Raw genomic sequence first — 17,535 nt, forward strand, 5'->3', positions numbered from 1 at the left:
GCACTTGCGGAGTTACACGATAAGCAGAGTCCACTAGGAGTCTTATTTGGTTTAACAATATTCATGTTCTATTTCGGATTTGTCGACCTGGAAAAAGTGTTTGAAAATGTCAAATGGTGTAAAATGGTCGATATTCTGAGAGAAATAAGGGTAAGCTATAGGGAAAGAAGGCTGATATACAATATGTGAAAGAGCAAAGAGTGAACAATAAGAGTTAAAGATTAAGAACGATGTGCTCAGTTTAAAAAGGATGTAAGACAGGGCTGTAGTCCTTCTTTCCTGCTGTTCGATCTCAACATTGAAGACACAATGCCGAAAAGATATCAATGTTAAGATTTATTTATGACATTGATATTCTCAGTGTCAGTGACTTGCAGCGCGTACCGCATAGCATGAACAGTCTTATGAATAGTGAATATGGATTGAAAGTAGATCGAGAAAAGACGAATGCAAAGAGAAGTAGCAGAAATGAGAACAGCAAAAAATTTAACATCAGGACTGGTGATCACGAAGTAGGTGACGTTAAGGAATTCTGCTACCTATGCAGCAAAATAACTGATGACGGATGGAGCAAGGAGGACATCAAAAGCTGACTAGCATTTTCAAAAACGGCATTAATAGCCAAGAGATGCCTGTTGAAATGATGGACTTTAATTTCGGGAAGAAATTTCTGACATTGAACGTTTGGAGCTCAGCGTTGTATGGTACTGAACCATGGACTGGGTGAAAATTGGAACAGAAGGATATCAAAGCATTTGAGATGTGGTGCTACGGAAGAACAACGAAAATTCATTGGACTTAAAAGGCAAGGAATGAGGAGGCTTTCTGCAGAAATGGCGAGGAAAAGAAGACATGTAAATCAATGGTAAGAAGAAGGAACAGGGGATGGTACGACTCCGTCAAGACATCAGGGAATAAGTCCCAGTGTACTAGAGGGAGCTGTAGAGGATAAAAACGGTAGAGGAACGCAATGATTGGAATACACCAGCAAATAATAGAGGACATAGGTTACAAGTGCTACTCTGAGATGAGGAGTCTCGTACAGGAGAGGAATTCTAATGAGCCAAAACTTAGATTATTTTAGAATCACGAAAAATGTTCGCCAGTAGTCCGTTAGTTATCTAGCAACTGTGAAGCAGAGACCTGTCTTTGGTAGACATGTGGAATAGGTTTGAATCTCATCGCAATTTTGTAAGCTCTTGGATGCTACAGGTTCAAGTTGTAAGTCTTTTATTTTCCTTAATACACAGCAGTAACAAATGATCATATATAAGACATTACTACTTTTTCGTCTTCTGCGCATGACGCAACTTCCGTTTTTAAAGACGTGAATGGCAGTATAAATAATTTAGCAAAATTTTTAGTAGTCTACAGCTAGTTAACTGTCGCTTATGTGCATTAAAACTCGTTGCTTACACTTTCGGGCCTGAAGTTGTATAATATATGTTTTTGTGAACTAAATGTTGTAAATAAAACTGAACGCATTACGTAACTTAGGATTGGAGGTTATATTCTTAAAACGACCTTCGTAAGTACTTAGTGATGGGCATGAATATCGATGGTAGCTCGATTTGCTCTTCTAAATCACGAGATCAAGGTAAATAAACCATTTCAACTGGGTTTACAAATCTATCAGTATATTATTTATTACAGCACTTTGTTTGTACTTGCACCATAATAATTTCATATAACGAAATAAAAGTATTGGTAACTACGTGAAGAAGTACACAAAATAAAAATGTGAATAAATGTCTGTTTTATGTCGGAGAACTTTGGATAAGCTGAAATTATAGTTTCTTGTCCATCAGTATTATTATGTGCACCAATTTAATGACTTCAGACACTGATCTATGTAACATAATCTAATTTATACGCATGTGGTTGCTTTGACATAGTTCGCAGGTAGCGTGGGAATTACGCTTAACATGGATTGGCCTGTACCAGAGACTAACTCGACAGAGGATGCAGAGGCAGCTGAAAGAGCACGACAGTTTGTGGTGGGTGCTGTAGCTCTGTCGTCAACCAGTTGGATCTCCTATAACTTTTAAGTGTAGTGTTAGTTTGTCAGAGGTTGTTACAGACAGTATTCACTTGGCTTAAAAGGTGTGTATGTAGGACATTGATGATTGTGAGAAAACTGACGTGTAATTCTGTAATGTTTGGTCATCCTATTTACAGTCAGGATGGGGATTATCCAGCTGTGGTTCGGCAGCAAGTGGATGCCAACAGTGAGGCTGAGGGACGGCCCCGATCAAGGCTACCAACCTTCACACAGGAAGAGATCGAGTACATTAGGGGTGAGTAACCAAATGAACAGCAGTAGAAGACCATTTGGGTTCAACAAGTGGGGACACAACGATTTCTACTTCTGTCCCACATGATTGCAATGTATATAGTTATTCTCAAATGTTTTTCCATCTTAGATCCGTTAACTCTAGCGATATTTTGCTAGTGAGTCATATCGCTACGTGAAAGTGATAGACAATGGACGTTGCGTCCCACCAGAAATTCTTTGTAATCATCAACATGTTTCGTTGCCGACATATTGAACAGAAAAGTGATCTTGCTAAATCACACATTTGAAAGAAATAAAAACAGGTTTACAGTGAAAACTTCCATTTAAACACCATTTGCCGGCAATAGTGGCCGTGCGGTTAAAGGCGCTGCAGTCTGGAACCGCAAGACCGCTACGGTCGCAGGTTCGAATCCTGCCTCGGGCATGGATGTTTGTGATGTCCTTAGGTTAGTTAGGTTTAACTAGTTCTAAGTTCTAGGGGACTACTGACCTCATCAGTTGAGTCCCATAGTGCTCAGAGCCATTTGAACCATTTTTTTTTAAACACCATTTGGTTCAGTTTGTTTCACACTGTGACGCTGTATGTAAGGAAGCATTCTTGACTGCTTATGGAATGTCAAGTAAGGCTCAAGAGACAGATTTTTGAAACTTCTTCCTTTGTGATCCAGCAATCTGTCAACCATAGTTTTGGACGCTACTGCCGACACCGTCATTCTTATTGGAATGTTGACCACATCTCCTACAATACATGTCTAATTTATTTCACTTTAATTGCAGTGAGCTTCATGCTGGTGGAGGGAGGGGGAGGGACTCTACCTTGTTTAACCACTCGCTGTACTGAAAGTGGGCTTCTATGTCAGGTGCCTTCTGAGATTTCCGGTCGTTTACGAAATATAAAATTCTTAAATGTACTATTAACTTCATGAGGTTATTATAAGGATAGGCTGTCTGAAGAAGAAGTAAATGTTAAAACTGGGCTTGGGTCATAAGGAAATTGTGAATGTGATGGCAAAGTAAGTAGTTTCGAAATAACTGACAATCACTGACGTTCTGCGGGCATAAGATTAATATACACAAATCCTTTCGCTTTAGTTTCTAATAGATACACAAATACTAACGAGCGTATGTTTCAGTAGGTCTCTGATATCTCGGTACTTATAGAAAAAAAGAATACATGTTACTTCAAGTACAAATGCAAGATACATTTAATGTTTCCCTTTTCTCTATGCTGTTGAATAATTGCTATAAAATTCATTCAACTCGGCACAGACTGTTCCAATATTGTTTTCCTTCAAATTCGGAAAATGTATCATCGCACTACGCTCCGCTCTATCAGTGAGCTGCCAAATTTCGTTTTGCCTTCTGCGTCGGCGAGCTACTGTACTGTGTTACGGTGATTACAGTGTGTACCTGGAGTACAGACCCATACCTGTAAACAAACTAGAACCTATTGTCGCAACTTAATTATTTTCGAGACGAATATTACAGCTTTATGACCACCCCCTGTGTGTGACAAAAATATTACACCACATCATTTGAACCATTCCGTGTTATGTCTGCCTACGCAACCAAGAGTGTAAGACGAAGAGAACCTGTAAGGATTCTCGTCTCTAAGGAAACAGTAAATGTTTTAGAGAATTAGGGCATACGGAGTCAACACTATAAATGACTCGTTTCCCGGGAATAACGCTCTCTGTAACAAATAATGTGAGAGCAGCAGCTTCATCCCTATCAGTTACAGAAAGCATCATGTTTTTCTACTCGGGACTTCGATCTTCTCGTCCTGTAGCGTCGATGAACTATGCAGCTGTGTATGTGTGATTCTCTCTTTGTCACCTTTGTACTTACCTCAGATGGAACTTATTTTTCTACAGACGATATACCCTATAATCGCAGCACTCAGGTATCATCCGCTAAAAATCATCACACTAGAACATTGCATAACTGTTGAGAATGATTTACATTGAACCAGTGTAGTCACTCGTGAGTACATTGAATGTCTGCGAAACATACCACCCCCCTCCCCCCGTAGATTTTTTCGTCTAACATACCACACTTGAACTTCGTTCCATATCCCCTTATGCACTATCCATGCACGTATGCATCATAGTCATCACGGGTGCACCCTGAACAAAAAATTATCAAAGCACATTGTGTAACCCGAAGTTTTGAGGGAGCTGCAGGGTTCCAGAACATGATGTGGCACTCGCATTAGTATCTGAGTAGCGACAGTGAAATTCAGTGAAGGGGGTACTAAAAGTACTTGTTTTCGACAAATGGTAACATTTCAAATCGAATAGATTTGCACAAAACAAAGCCTACTGCATATGTTTGTTCACATTACCACAACAGCTTTCCATCTTGCATAATGAAGAACGGAAAATAATTCCACAATTAGTGCATTCAAACATAGTGGAAGGCTTTCACAAAGGTTAACCAATGCAGTAGTAGAACTCTACTTTTATGGATACCTTCTGCCTTTACATCAACGTCTACATCTACATAGATATTCCGTGACTCACAGTAGTGTGCGTACTGGAGGGTACCCCGTACCACTACTTATCATTTCTCCTCCTGTTCCACTCGCAAATAGAGCGAGGGAAAGCCGACTGTCTGTACGCATCCGTATGAGAGTTAATTTCTCGTATCTTATCTTCGTAATTCTTACGCGCGATGTTAGTTGGCGGCGTAGATTCACAAGTAACAGCAGTGTCTCTCGAGAAACTATAGTGATATGATTCAAAAATATTCCTGAAAACGCTGAACAACTACAGATCCATTATGCACGGCACAATATTCTATCTTTTTGTAACACATAGCAACTGTTTCTTGCAATAGATATTTTCTCTACCATTTTATGCATGGCGTTTACCAAGCGTATCCTGTAACACAGGAAGCTGATGGTTTTCTTCAACATGTGGATCATATAATGCAGGTTTACTGTATGGTTAAATGATGATGGCATACTCTTGGGTAAAATATTCCGGAGGTAAAATAGTCCCCCACTCGGATCTCCAGGCGGGGACTACTCAAGAGGACGATGTTATCAGGAGAAAGAAAACTGGCGTTCTACGGATCGGACCGTGGAATGTCAGATCCCTTAATCGGGCAGGTAGGTTAGAAAATTTAAAAAGGGAAATGGATAGGTTGAAGTTAGATATAGTGGAAATTAGTGAAGTTCGGTGGCTGGAGGAACAAGACTTTTGGTCGGGTGAATACAGGGTTATAAATACAAAATCAAATAGGGGTAATGCAGGAGTAGATTTAATAATGAATTAAAAAATAGGAGTGCGGGTAAGCTTCTACCAACAGCATAGTGAACGCATTATTGTGGCCAAGATAGACACGAAGCCCATGCCAACTACAGTAGTACAAGTTTTTATGCCAACTAGCTCTGCAGATGATGAAAAAATTGATGAAATATATGATGAGATAAAAGAAATTAGTCAGGTAGTGAAAGGAGACGAAAATTTACTAGTCATGGGTGACTGGAATTCGAGAGTAGGAAAAGGGAGAGAAGGAAACATAGTGGGTGAATATGGATTGGGGGAGAGAAATGAAAGAGGAAGCCGTCTTGTAGAATTTTGCACAGAGCATTACTTAATCATAGCTAACACTTGGTTAAAGAATCATAAAAGAAGGTTGTATACATGGAAGGATCCTGGACATACTAGAAAGTTTCAGATAGATTATTTAATGATAAAACAGAGATTTACGATCCAGGTTTTAAATTGTAAGACATTTCCATGGGCTGATGTTGACTCTGACCACAATCTATTGGTTATGAACTGTAGATTAAAACTGAAGAAACTGCAAAAAGGTGGAAATTTAAGGAGATGGGACCTGGATAAACTGACTAAACCAGAGGTTGTACAGAGATTCAGGGAGAGCATAAGGGAACAATTGACAGGAATGGGGGAAAGAAATACAGTAGAAGAAGAATGGGTAGCTCTGAGGGATGAAATAGTGAAGGCAGCAGAGGATCAAGTAGGTAAAAAGACGAGGGCTAGTAGAAATCCTTGGGTAACAGAAGATATATTGAATTTAATTAATGAAAGAAGAAAATATAAAAACGCAGTAAATGAAGCAGGCAAAAGGGAATACAAACGTCTCAAAAATGAGATCGACTAGGGGTAAGATAGATACTGCCTACAGGAAAATCAAAGAGACCTTTGGAGAAAAGAGAGCCACTTGTATGAATATCAAGAGCTTTGATGGAAACCCAGTTCTAAGCAAAGAAGGGAAAGCAGAAAGGTGGGAGGAGTATATAGAGGGTCTATACAAGGGCGATGTACTTGAGGACAATATTATGGAAATGGAAGAGGATGTAGATGAAGATGAAATGGGAGATACGATACTGCGTGAAGAGTTTGACAGAGCACTGAAAGACCTGAGTCGAATCAAGGCCCCGGGACTAGACAACATTCCATTGGAACTACTGACGGCCTTGGGAGAGCCAGTCCTCACAAAACTCTGCCAACTGGTGAGCAAGATGTATGACACAGGCGAAATACCCTCAGACTTCAAGAAGAATATAATAATTCCAGTCCCAAAGAAAGCAGGTGTTGACAGATGTGAAAATTACCGAACTATCAGTTCAATAAGACACAGCTGCAAAATACTAACGCGAATTCTTTACAGACGATTGGAAAGACTGGTAGAAGCCGACGTCGGGGAAGATCAGTTTGGATTCCGCAGAAATGTTGGAACACGTGAGGCAATACTGACCCTACGCCTTATCTTAGAAAATAGAGTAAGGAAAGGCAAACCTACATATCTAGCATTTGTATACTTAGAGAAAGCTTTTGACAATGTTGACTGGAATACTCTCTTTCAAATTCTGAGGGTGGCAGGGCTAAAATACAGGGAGCGAAAGGCTATTTACAATTTGTACAGAAACCAGATGGCAATTATAAGAGTCGAGGGGCATGAAAGGGAAGCAGCGTTTGGGAAGGGAGTGAGATTGGGTTGTAGCCTGTCCCCGATGTTATTCAATCTGTATATTGAGCAAACAGCGAAGGAAACAAAAGAAAAATTCGGAGTAGGTATTAAAGTCCATGGAGAAGAAATAAAAACGTTGAGGTTCGCTGATAACATTGTAATTCTATCAGAAACTACATAGGACTTGGAAGAGCAGTTGAACGGAATGGACATTGTCTTGAAAGGATGATATAAGATGAACATTAACAAAAGCAAAACGAGGATAATGGAATGTAGTCGAATTAAGTCGGGTTATACTGTGGGAATTAGATTAGGAAATGAGACACTTAAAGTAGTAAAGGAGTTTTGCTATTTGGGGAGCAAAATAACTGATGATGGTCGAAGTAGAGAGGATATAAAATGTAGACTGGCAATGACAAGGAAAGCGTTTCTGAAGAAGAGAAATTTGTTAACATCGAGTATAGATTTAAGTGTCAGGAAGTCGTTTCTGAAAGTATTTGTATGGAGTGTAGCCATGTATGGAAGTGAAACATGGACGATAAGTAGTTTGAACAAGAAGAGAATAGAAGCTTTTGAAATGTGGTGCTACAGAAGAATGCTGACGATTAGATGGGTAGATCACATAACTAATGAGGAGGTATTGAATAGAATTGGGGAGAAGAGGAGTTTGTGGCACAACTTGACAAGAAGAAGGGACTGGTTGGTAGGACATGTTCTGAGGCATCAAGGGATCACAAATTTAGCATTGGAGGGCAACGTGGAGGGTGAAAATCGTAGAGGGAGACGAAGAGATGAATGCAGTAAGCAGATTCAGAAGGATGTAGGTTGCAGTAAGAACTGGGAGATGAAGAAGCGTGCACAGGATAGAGGAGCATGGAGAGCTGCATCAAACCAGTCTCAGGACGGAAGACAACAACAACAACCACATAATCTTTTAGAAACATACGAAATGCAAATGGCTGTAAGTATTCGCTGTCCATTTTTTAATTCATTGCTTATTGCTGGTGACAAATAGTTGCTAATGAAATATTTGTTGATGATACAAAACTATTATTATATGATTTCAGTGGTTAAATGTAAGGTAATTTAGTGATAACAAGATAAAACTGTTAACTGGACAAGACTTGTACTCCACAGCAGCCTTTAGCGCGTTGTTACTACCATTTCCACTCTCCGAGTCGATATCAGGGGCTGAATGAAAGATTCAAATCGGCATTGGTTATTTCTTTATGTAAGTGCTTCATGATACACATTCACGTAAGTCATTATTCGTATTCAGTTTTTATGGCATTGGCACTACATAATAGCAGCATCTCTCTATTTGAGCGAGTGTCAAACAAAACCGTCTACATTTGTTCGTAACGCTACCGTTTTATTACGGTTTATCAGTTAGTTGAAGTCAGGGGAAATAATCCTTGTTACAGGTACGGCAGACTTCTTTGGGATGAATCACTACAACACCACTTTCGTGTACCAGGCCTCAGAGGCCACAACCCTTCCAAAAAGCGGGACACCGCCGTAATTACATCGGCTCCTGAGGTAAGCTGAAAGTACTCCTTGTACAAGGGTAGCATTGTGTTAGTGAAAAGACATTTGCCGACATCCGTGTGTTCACAGATTGGCGATTACTAAGGCAAGAAAATGGTGATAGCTCATGTGCTGTAACTCATGGCTCCATCCAGCCAAGGGATTAGGCTTCTGCGTTGAAACACTGCAGGTCGTCATACACTGCAGCGCCAAAGAAACGGTAACATGCATGCATATTCAAATACAGAGATATTTCAGCAGGCAGAATACAGCGCTGTGGTCGGCAACTCCTATCTAAGACAAAAAGTGTCTGATGCAGTAGTTAGATCAATCATTTCTGCTAAAATGGCAGGTTATCAGATTTTAAGTGAGTTTGAACGTGATGTTACAGCCGGTGCACAAGCGACGGGACACAGCATCTCCGAGACAGCGATTAAGTGAGCATTTTCCCGTACGACGATTTCACAAGTGTACCTTGAATATCAGGAATCCGGTAAAACATCATATCTCAGACATAGCTGAGACGGGAAAAAGATTCTGCAAGAACGGGACCAGCAGCGACCGAAAAGAATCGTTCAACGTCATGTAAGTGCAACCCTTTCGGAAACTACTGCAGTTTTCAAGGCTGGGCCATCAACAAGTGTCATCGTGCGAACCACTTTAGCGAAACGTCATCAATAAGGTCTTTCGGAGCCGAAGGCCCACTTGTGTGTCCTTCATGACGGGGCGACACAAAGCCTGTCAACAACGACATTGGACTGTTGATGACTGAACTCTTGAACTCATGTCGCCTGGTTGGACGAGTCTCGTTTCAAATTGTATCGAGCGGATGGACGTGTATGGATATGGTGACAACCTCATTATTCCATTGACCGGGTGTGTCAGCAGGGGACTGTTCAAGCTTGTGAAAAGTCTGTGATGGTGTGGGGCGTGTGCCGTTGAAATGATATGGGACCCGTGATACGTCTAGATACGACTCTGACAGGTGACACGTACGTAAGAATCCTGTCTGACCACATGCATCCATTCATGTCCATTGTGCATTCTGACGGACTTGCGCAATTCCAGGAGGACAATGCGACACCACACGTCCAGAATTACTACAGCGTGGCTCGAGGAACACTCTTCTGAGTTTAAACACTTACGCTGGCTACTCACCAGACAAACATTATTGAGTATATCTGGGATGCCTTGCAACGTGCTGTTGAGGAGAGATCTCGACCCGCTAGTACTCTTATGGACTCATGGACAGACGTGCAGGATTCATGGTGTCAGTTCCCTCCAGCACTACTTCAGGCATTAGTCGAGTCCATACCACGTCGTGTTGCGGCACTTCTGCGTGCTCGCTGGGGCCCTCCACGATATTATGTAAGTCTACCAGTTTCCTTAGCTCTGCAGTATAGAAAGGCATAGGTTACAAAGTGGAACGGAACATTTCTTAATACCTGAAGCTAATAACCGTGATTGTAATTTCGTACTCATTAATCAAAATATCTACATTATCAGTTGAAAGTATACTCAGTGTCGATAGCAGATTGTCATAACTGTTTCTCATCTACAATGGCTTTCCAAACAGTTTCTAATAAATAGTGCATAGTATGCGACATAGGATCAAAGTCAGCTTTAATTTATTTATTCCTACATTTTTACTATTTTGTGAATCCCTCTAATAATTTAAGCCTGCAGTTATTTATAATTTATTGAAAAGTTTATAATAATAATAATAATAATAATAATAATAGTAATTATTATTATTATTATTATTATTGCCTCAAAGATAGCTAACAGGCCTAATTAGTTCGGTGCATTCTACCATTGCACAGTAAATGCATTTCACAAGCTGACAAACTTAACGATAAAGTGATCCTTGAATTTAATGGTTCAATATATATTTATAAGTTGTCTTCTTTGTTTTCCAGTCACCTTTTCCATAGTCGCCACTATTCAAATTGTGTAACCCAATAACGTCTTTTGCGATTGTAATCAACGTCTTGGCTGGACTTTTATTACAGTCACAAAAGATGATATGAACATGTACAGCTTGCAAAAATAATTTACTGACCACTGACTCATACTCAGAGATGAATAACCCTGAGCTTCAATGGAAGTTCATGATTTTCCCAGAAGAAGCAACAATCTATAGCCATTTCAGAATTAACGAATACACAATTAAAAATTAAGATTGCCACACATATAACATAGATTGTTAAAGTAGAACTAAAAATTCAAAAGAAGTACAAACGGTGTCAATAAATAGTTCAGCATTTTCTAAACTTTTTGGCTTTGCAGACCACCTACTTCGCAAAAGATACCTTAGAGGGCCAGTAACCGAATATACAAGTATACAAATATACAAGCGACTGACACAATAAGGTGTGGTCAAACAATACCGAGAATTGACTGACGCTACAACCATTTGATGTTATTTGTCCGAAACCCTGATCCGTTGAGACATGCAGCGTCAAAGTAGAACACATTCTGAGTGGTCAATTCGCGTCTAGAGACGTTAGAACGTGGTATACTTTTGGTGTCCATTGCACATCTTGGATTTTGAACGATGCCTGATGATTAAATTGCAAGAAAGCGCCAAAGACACTCATGAAATGTTGTCGTTTGCGTACGACGAAAATACTCTAAAGCTGAAGATTGTTTGCAAGTGATATGAGCGATTTAAAAGCGGAAAAGAGTCGAGTGAACAACATTCAGGACGTCCATTAACCATAACAACAAGACAATGTGCAAAAAGTGGCAAAAGTTGTCCATTCCAAAAGGCGAATAAATATTCTAGAGCTTACTGAAAATCATAGCAATTCATGCAGGTCCGTGAAAAGCATTTTAACCGATAATTTATATGTGAAGTGAGTGAGTGCAAATTATCTTCCTAGACTGTTGAATGATGAACACAAGGGAAGTCGTGTGACAGTCTGCACGGATTTGAAGGTTCGTCTTTATTCGGATTCGGACTTCTTGTCCAATTTTGTAACTGGATATTAAATTTGGGTCCTTGAATATGACCGTGACAAGAAAATTTAGAATTACCAATGGAGAAATAGTGTCTTCTCACTCTAAAAAGGTATGGCAGTTAAAATCGAAAAGTCATACTCATTTTTTTCCGTATTGAGGGCATAGTTGTATGAGCGTTCGTTCCATGGGGTACAACTGTAAAAGCGTACTGTAAGTCTGGGAAACGATATATAAAGGAAAAGACCAGAAACATTGGCTAATAGAATGAGATTTTCACTCTGCAGCGGAGTGTGCGCTGATATGAAAGTTTCATTGGCTAATAGCTTCTTTCTTTATCACGACAGTGTGCCATGCCAAATCTCGCTTTTGATTCCCGAGGTTTTGGACGGAAAACGTGTTTCTGTCTGTCCACTTTCACCTTACTCACCTCATTTAGCACCATGCGACTACTTGCTCTTCCCAAAAATTAAGACCTTGCTTAGAGGAAAAAGTTCTGACGCTGACCCAGACATTAAGAGGGTGACAACAGAGCAGCTGAACGCCCTTCCAAACTAAGTCTTCAAGAAATGCTTCCATGTTCAACGTTGATTCGACAGTACTTTGAAAAATACTAAATAAAATTCCATGTAAAATTATTACTTCGTGTATAATAAAATTACTCATTGTGTATTTCGGTCACATCTCGTATATGAATCGTATTCACTATGACAGTAGGCATAATTATTAAAAGATACTGTACACCCCCCAAAAGCATGGAAAAATATTTGTCTTTTATAAAGGCAAGGTTTTTGTTGTATCCAGTTAACTGTCACTATTATATGTAAACTCAAAGTCGAGTGGTCAACGTTAAAACAAATCAATGGGATTTCTTACAGTGTTTGTTCACAATCAGTATCTGAATTACTACCGTTAATTTTAGCCTCAAATCACCTTCTACATTCAGTCGTTTCTTGTACTGATTTTCTTTTTAAAAACCAAACCTGAAAAGAATTGTTCACATAAACAGGTTGGTGAAAAGCCTGTCAGTGTCTCAGCACAATTTTGACAATTACTGCATACTATTTCCAAGCACTTGTCCAGAACGAGACGATTAGTGCTGTTTCAAAAATCGATTTTACAGTCTTGTGACGTGATATTTTAACTAACGAGTCTTCTTTACTTCATGAAATTTTCAGTTTTTTGTAGGTAACATTCTTCAAAAGATATTTCTGATGCATTGTATTCCGCCCTCATTTTTCGGGAAGTAGTTAAAAAAATAAACATGAAAAGGCTTAAATACTGCTCTAGTAAGTATAATTAAGGGGTTTCACATTCATACAAATGAAGAAGAAAATACGTAATTATGGTATAAGACAAGTAACTAAAGTAAATTAGTATTAGTTTTACAAAATGTAGTATTTGGGATATTATCTGTTTTCAATGAAGTTTTTGTTTAAGGGAAATTAGTATTTACAATCAGACCTATTAAAAATATTTGCATAAGATTCATGAAAACATATTTTAAATTTCTTGAGGCTGGATGTCAAAGATTTGAGCTGATCTGTTATGGTTGTAGCTGTTGTTTTATTAATTTTCTTTTCGTTGGTTCCCAGAAAATCATAGAAGAGTGGAAATACGTCCAAGGAATCATGTTCCACTTTTTAAGCACATCGCTGAAGTTTCACTATCACTGCTTCTAGTTTGTGTTTCACAAAATGCGTATGAAAGTCGTTGCCCTCCAGAATGTCGAGGACACCGACATATATGCAATCCGCCTAACCCAGTTTTCATCGATCACGAACGCTTAGCAGGAACTTGCATGATTTCCATCACAATCTCCACCGGTAAATAAACTCCTGACAACACTCCACGTCTCGCCAGCCACTAAATTTGGTTAAATAAAGTTGAATATTTCTATAGCTTCGCCAAGATCTTTACGATACATTCGTCCAAATCTTTATCTACAATAGCCTCTCAATGCTAACTTTGTCGATTAAGCTAGTATAAATGCTACGGCACACGCTCCCGTCGGTTGTCGAACCTACATACTTTCTAATCCATTTTCTTCCACGGATTTGAAAAGCCCTTCACCAATTGTTTTTGTCGGAAAAGATAGACGAAACAACTGTTCTGCTTCAACATTGCCATTCGACTCATGTCGACCAAAACTTAATAAATTAGCCTGACCAGGAAAGCCTAATCTCTCGTCAAAAAGCAGCGAAAAATATCCGCTTTCTTTCAAGGCGGACGTGACGGCTTCTTTCACATTTTCAGAGATATCATCAGTTCTTTTCACAGTTGTATCTAATAAAGGCATTTCATTTATTTCTTTGGGTACATTCTTCATCAAACAAAGCATACTTATAACTTTTCCCGCAGTAATACTAAGTTCTCGCACGGTGTGAAGCTTACCCCCTATTTGAAATTAAGAGAGATAGGTAATATAAGACTCAGGTACTTAGTATACTCCACTTTGAAGTCCTTTAAACGGTGGATTTAATGATAGAAAAATTTCTTATGATGACTTGAAAGACATCGAGATAGTTACTTACACTTTCAGGATGTTTGGTTGATAGATGCGTAACAAGTTTTGATAGTATGATACGTACATTTCATAGCGTTTCGAAACGAATCGTTCACTGATATCCAGGCTCTATCTCAGTACCAGAATTCACAATCCAGAGTTTTGAAAAATCGGAGTTACATTTACGAAAATATGTTTCAGTCTTCTTTGGTGTTTCGCTGCTACTTGAAATGGACACTGACAATTTCACTACTCACAGAATCTGATGTGGCAGTTCATTTCATTGCTTCTTTCCGACCTAAATTAAGCATTTGTATAACGCTATAGATACAGCAATAAGGAATAGCGCAGTAGGCAGTACAGTTGAAGAGGAATGGACATCTCTAAAAAGGGTCATCACAGAAGTTGGGAAGGAAAACATAGGTACAAAGAAGGTAGCTGCGAAGAAACCATGGGTACCAGAAGAAATACTTCAGTTAATTGATGAAAGGAGGAACTACAAACATGTTCCGGGAAAATCAGGAATACAGAAATACAAGTCGCTGAGGAATGAAGTAAATAGGAAGTGCAGGGAAGCTAAGACGAAATGGCTGCAGGAAAAATGTGAAGACATCGAAAAAGATATGATTGTCGGAAGGACAGACTCAGCATACAGGAAAGTCAAAACAACCTTTAGGGACATTAAAAGCAACGGTGGCAACATTAAGAGTGCAACGGGAATTCCACTGTTAAATGCAGAGGAGAGAGCAGATAGGTGGAAAGAATACATTGAAAGCCTCTAAAGGGTGAAGATTTGTCTGATGTGATAGAAGAAGAAATAGGAGTCGATTTAGAAGAGGTAGGGGATCCAGTATTAGAATCGGAATTTAAAAGAGCTTTGGAGGACTTACGGTGATATAAGTCAGAAGGGATAGATAACATTCCATCAGAATTTCTAAAATCATTGGGGGAAGTGGCAACAAAACGACTATTCACGTTGGTGTGTAGAATATATGAGTCTGGCGACATACCATCTCACTTTCGGAAAAGCATCATCCACACAATTCCGAAGACGGCAAGAGCTGACAAGTGCGAGAATTATCGCACAATCAGCTTAACAGCTCATGCATCGAAGCTGCTTACAAGAATAATATACAGAAGAATGGAAAAGAAAATTGAGAATGCGCTAGGTGACGATCAGTTTGACTTTAGGAAAGTAAAGGGACGAGAGAGGCAATTCTGACGTTACGGCTAATAATGGAAGCACGGCTAAAGAAAAATCAAGACACTTTCATAGGATTTGTCGACCTGGAAAAAGCGTTCGACAATATAAAATGGTGCAAGCTGTTCGAGATTCTGAAAAAAGTAGGGGTAAGCTATAGGGAGAGACGGGTCATATACAATATGTACAACAACCAAGAGGGAATAATAAGAGTGGACGATCAAGAACGAAGTGCTCGTATTAAGAAGGGTGTAAGACATGGCTGTAGCCTTTCGCCCCTACTCTTCAATCTGTACGTCGAGGAAGCAATGATGGAAATAAAAGAAAGGTTCAGGAGTGGAATTAAAATACAAGGTGAAAGGATATCAATGATACGATTCGCTGATGACATTGCTATCCTGAGTGAAAGTGAAGAAGAATTAAATGATCTGCTGAACGTAATGAACAGTCTAATGAGTACACAGTAAGGTTTGAGAGTAAATCGGAGAATGACGAAGGTAATGAGAAGTAGTAGAAATGAGAACAGCGAGAAACTTAACATCAGGATTGATGGTCACGAAGTCAATGAAGTTAAGGAATTGTGCTACCTAGGCAGTAAAATAACCAAGACGGACAGATCAAGGAGGACATCAAAAGCAGACTCGCTATGGCAAAAAAGGGATTTCTGGCCAAGAGAAGTCTACTAATATCAAATACCGGCCTTAATTTGAGGAAGAAATTTCTGAGGATGTACGTCTGGAGTACAGCTTTGTATGGTAGTGAAACATGGACTGTGGGAAAACCGGAACAGAAGAGAATCGAAGCATTTGAGATGTGGTGCTATAGACGAATGTTGAAAATTAGGTTGACTGATAAGGTAAGGAATGAGGACGTTCTACGCAGAATCGGAGAGGAAAGGAATATGTGGAAAACACTGATAAGGAGAAGGGACAGGATGATAGGACATCTGCTAAGACATGAGGGAATTACTTCCATGGTACTAGAGGGAGCTGTAGAGGGCAAAAACTGTAGAGGAAGACAGAGATTGGAATACGTCAAGGAAATAATTGCGGACGTAGGTTGCAAGTGCTACCCTGAGATGAAAAGGTTAGCACAGGAAAGGAATTCGTGGCGGGCCGCATCAAACCAGTCGGTAGACTGATGAGCAAAAAAAAAAAAAAAAATTGACGTGGTGTAGTAGTAACTAACAGCAGACACAACCCAACGATACAACGCACAGTCACCGATAAAAGGTGGATTTACACTTGTAAGTGACTCAGCCGTGCCGTGGGTTGAGCTTGATGCCACTGACGTGGTTGGAAGTAGGAAGTAGGAATTTAAATGGCACTGTGCACACACACTGTGGCGTGGCGTGACAGAGCTTTCGCCGTCGCCGAGGTATCTTGGGTTCTATATTTACATATCTCTTCTTCAGTTAGTTTCCTTACATTGTCACAAAAATTCTGAGCCATTGTTAGATGTATTATGACACAATGGCAAACTATTGACTTAAATTTTCATTGTACAAGTGAGCCCCAGTTTTTGAAGATGTTTCTGTCTCCATTGATAGTGATAATTATCGGCCAGAGATAGGTATTTTTGAGAAAATTAAGAGAGCATATAATATTAACAAATCAAGACAACCTCAGTCGTTGCAGTCATCTAAACATTTCCCATTATACTTCAGAAGTTTCCAAAGCTCATTAAATCCGCGTCCTCAAACTAAACTTATCGGCGTTTTTGCTTTCTCTATGCTATTTTGTATAAAAGTCTCGAAACAAAATACACCAGCATTAGTGCTCCATGTGTGCAGTTTTGTATAAAAGCGTAGAAGAAAGCGAACGGTACGGAGAAGCGTCTGATGTCTGCTGTAATAGTGCATAAGCAATATACACATTCACCTTCCGAAAATTACTGTTAATATCCGGTAACACCCTTCTCTTTAAACTCCCTCTTTATTTTGCAACAACTTAACTATAAAATGGCAGTGCCTATATCAAAATCAGTTCTGCAAAACCTGAGATGATGTAATGGCTAACGCCTTGAACTCACATTCAAGAGACCTGGTTTCAGTTCCTGGGTCAGGAATCCAGCCATCCGTTTGGTGCGGTCACCCATGGAAGA

The sequence above is a fragment of the Schistocerca serialis genome, chromosome 7 (genome assembly GCF_023864345.2).
Source record: "Schistocerca serialis cubense isolate TAMUIC-IGC-003099 chromosome 7, iqSchSeri2.2, whole genome shotgun sequence".
Lineage (NCBI taxonomy): Eukaryota > Metazoa > Arthropoda > Insecta > Orthoptera > Acrididae > Schistocerca > Schistocerca serialis.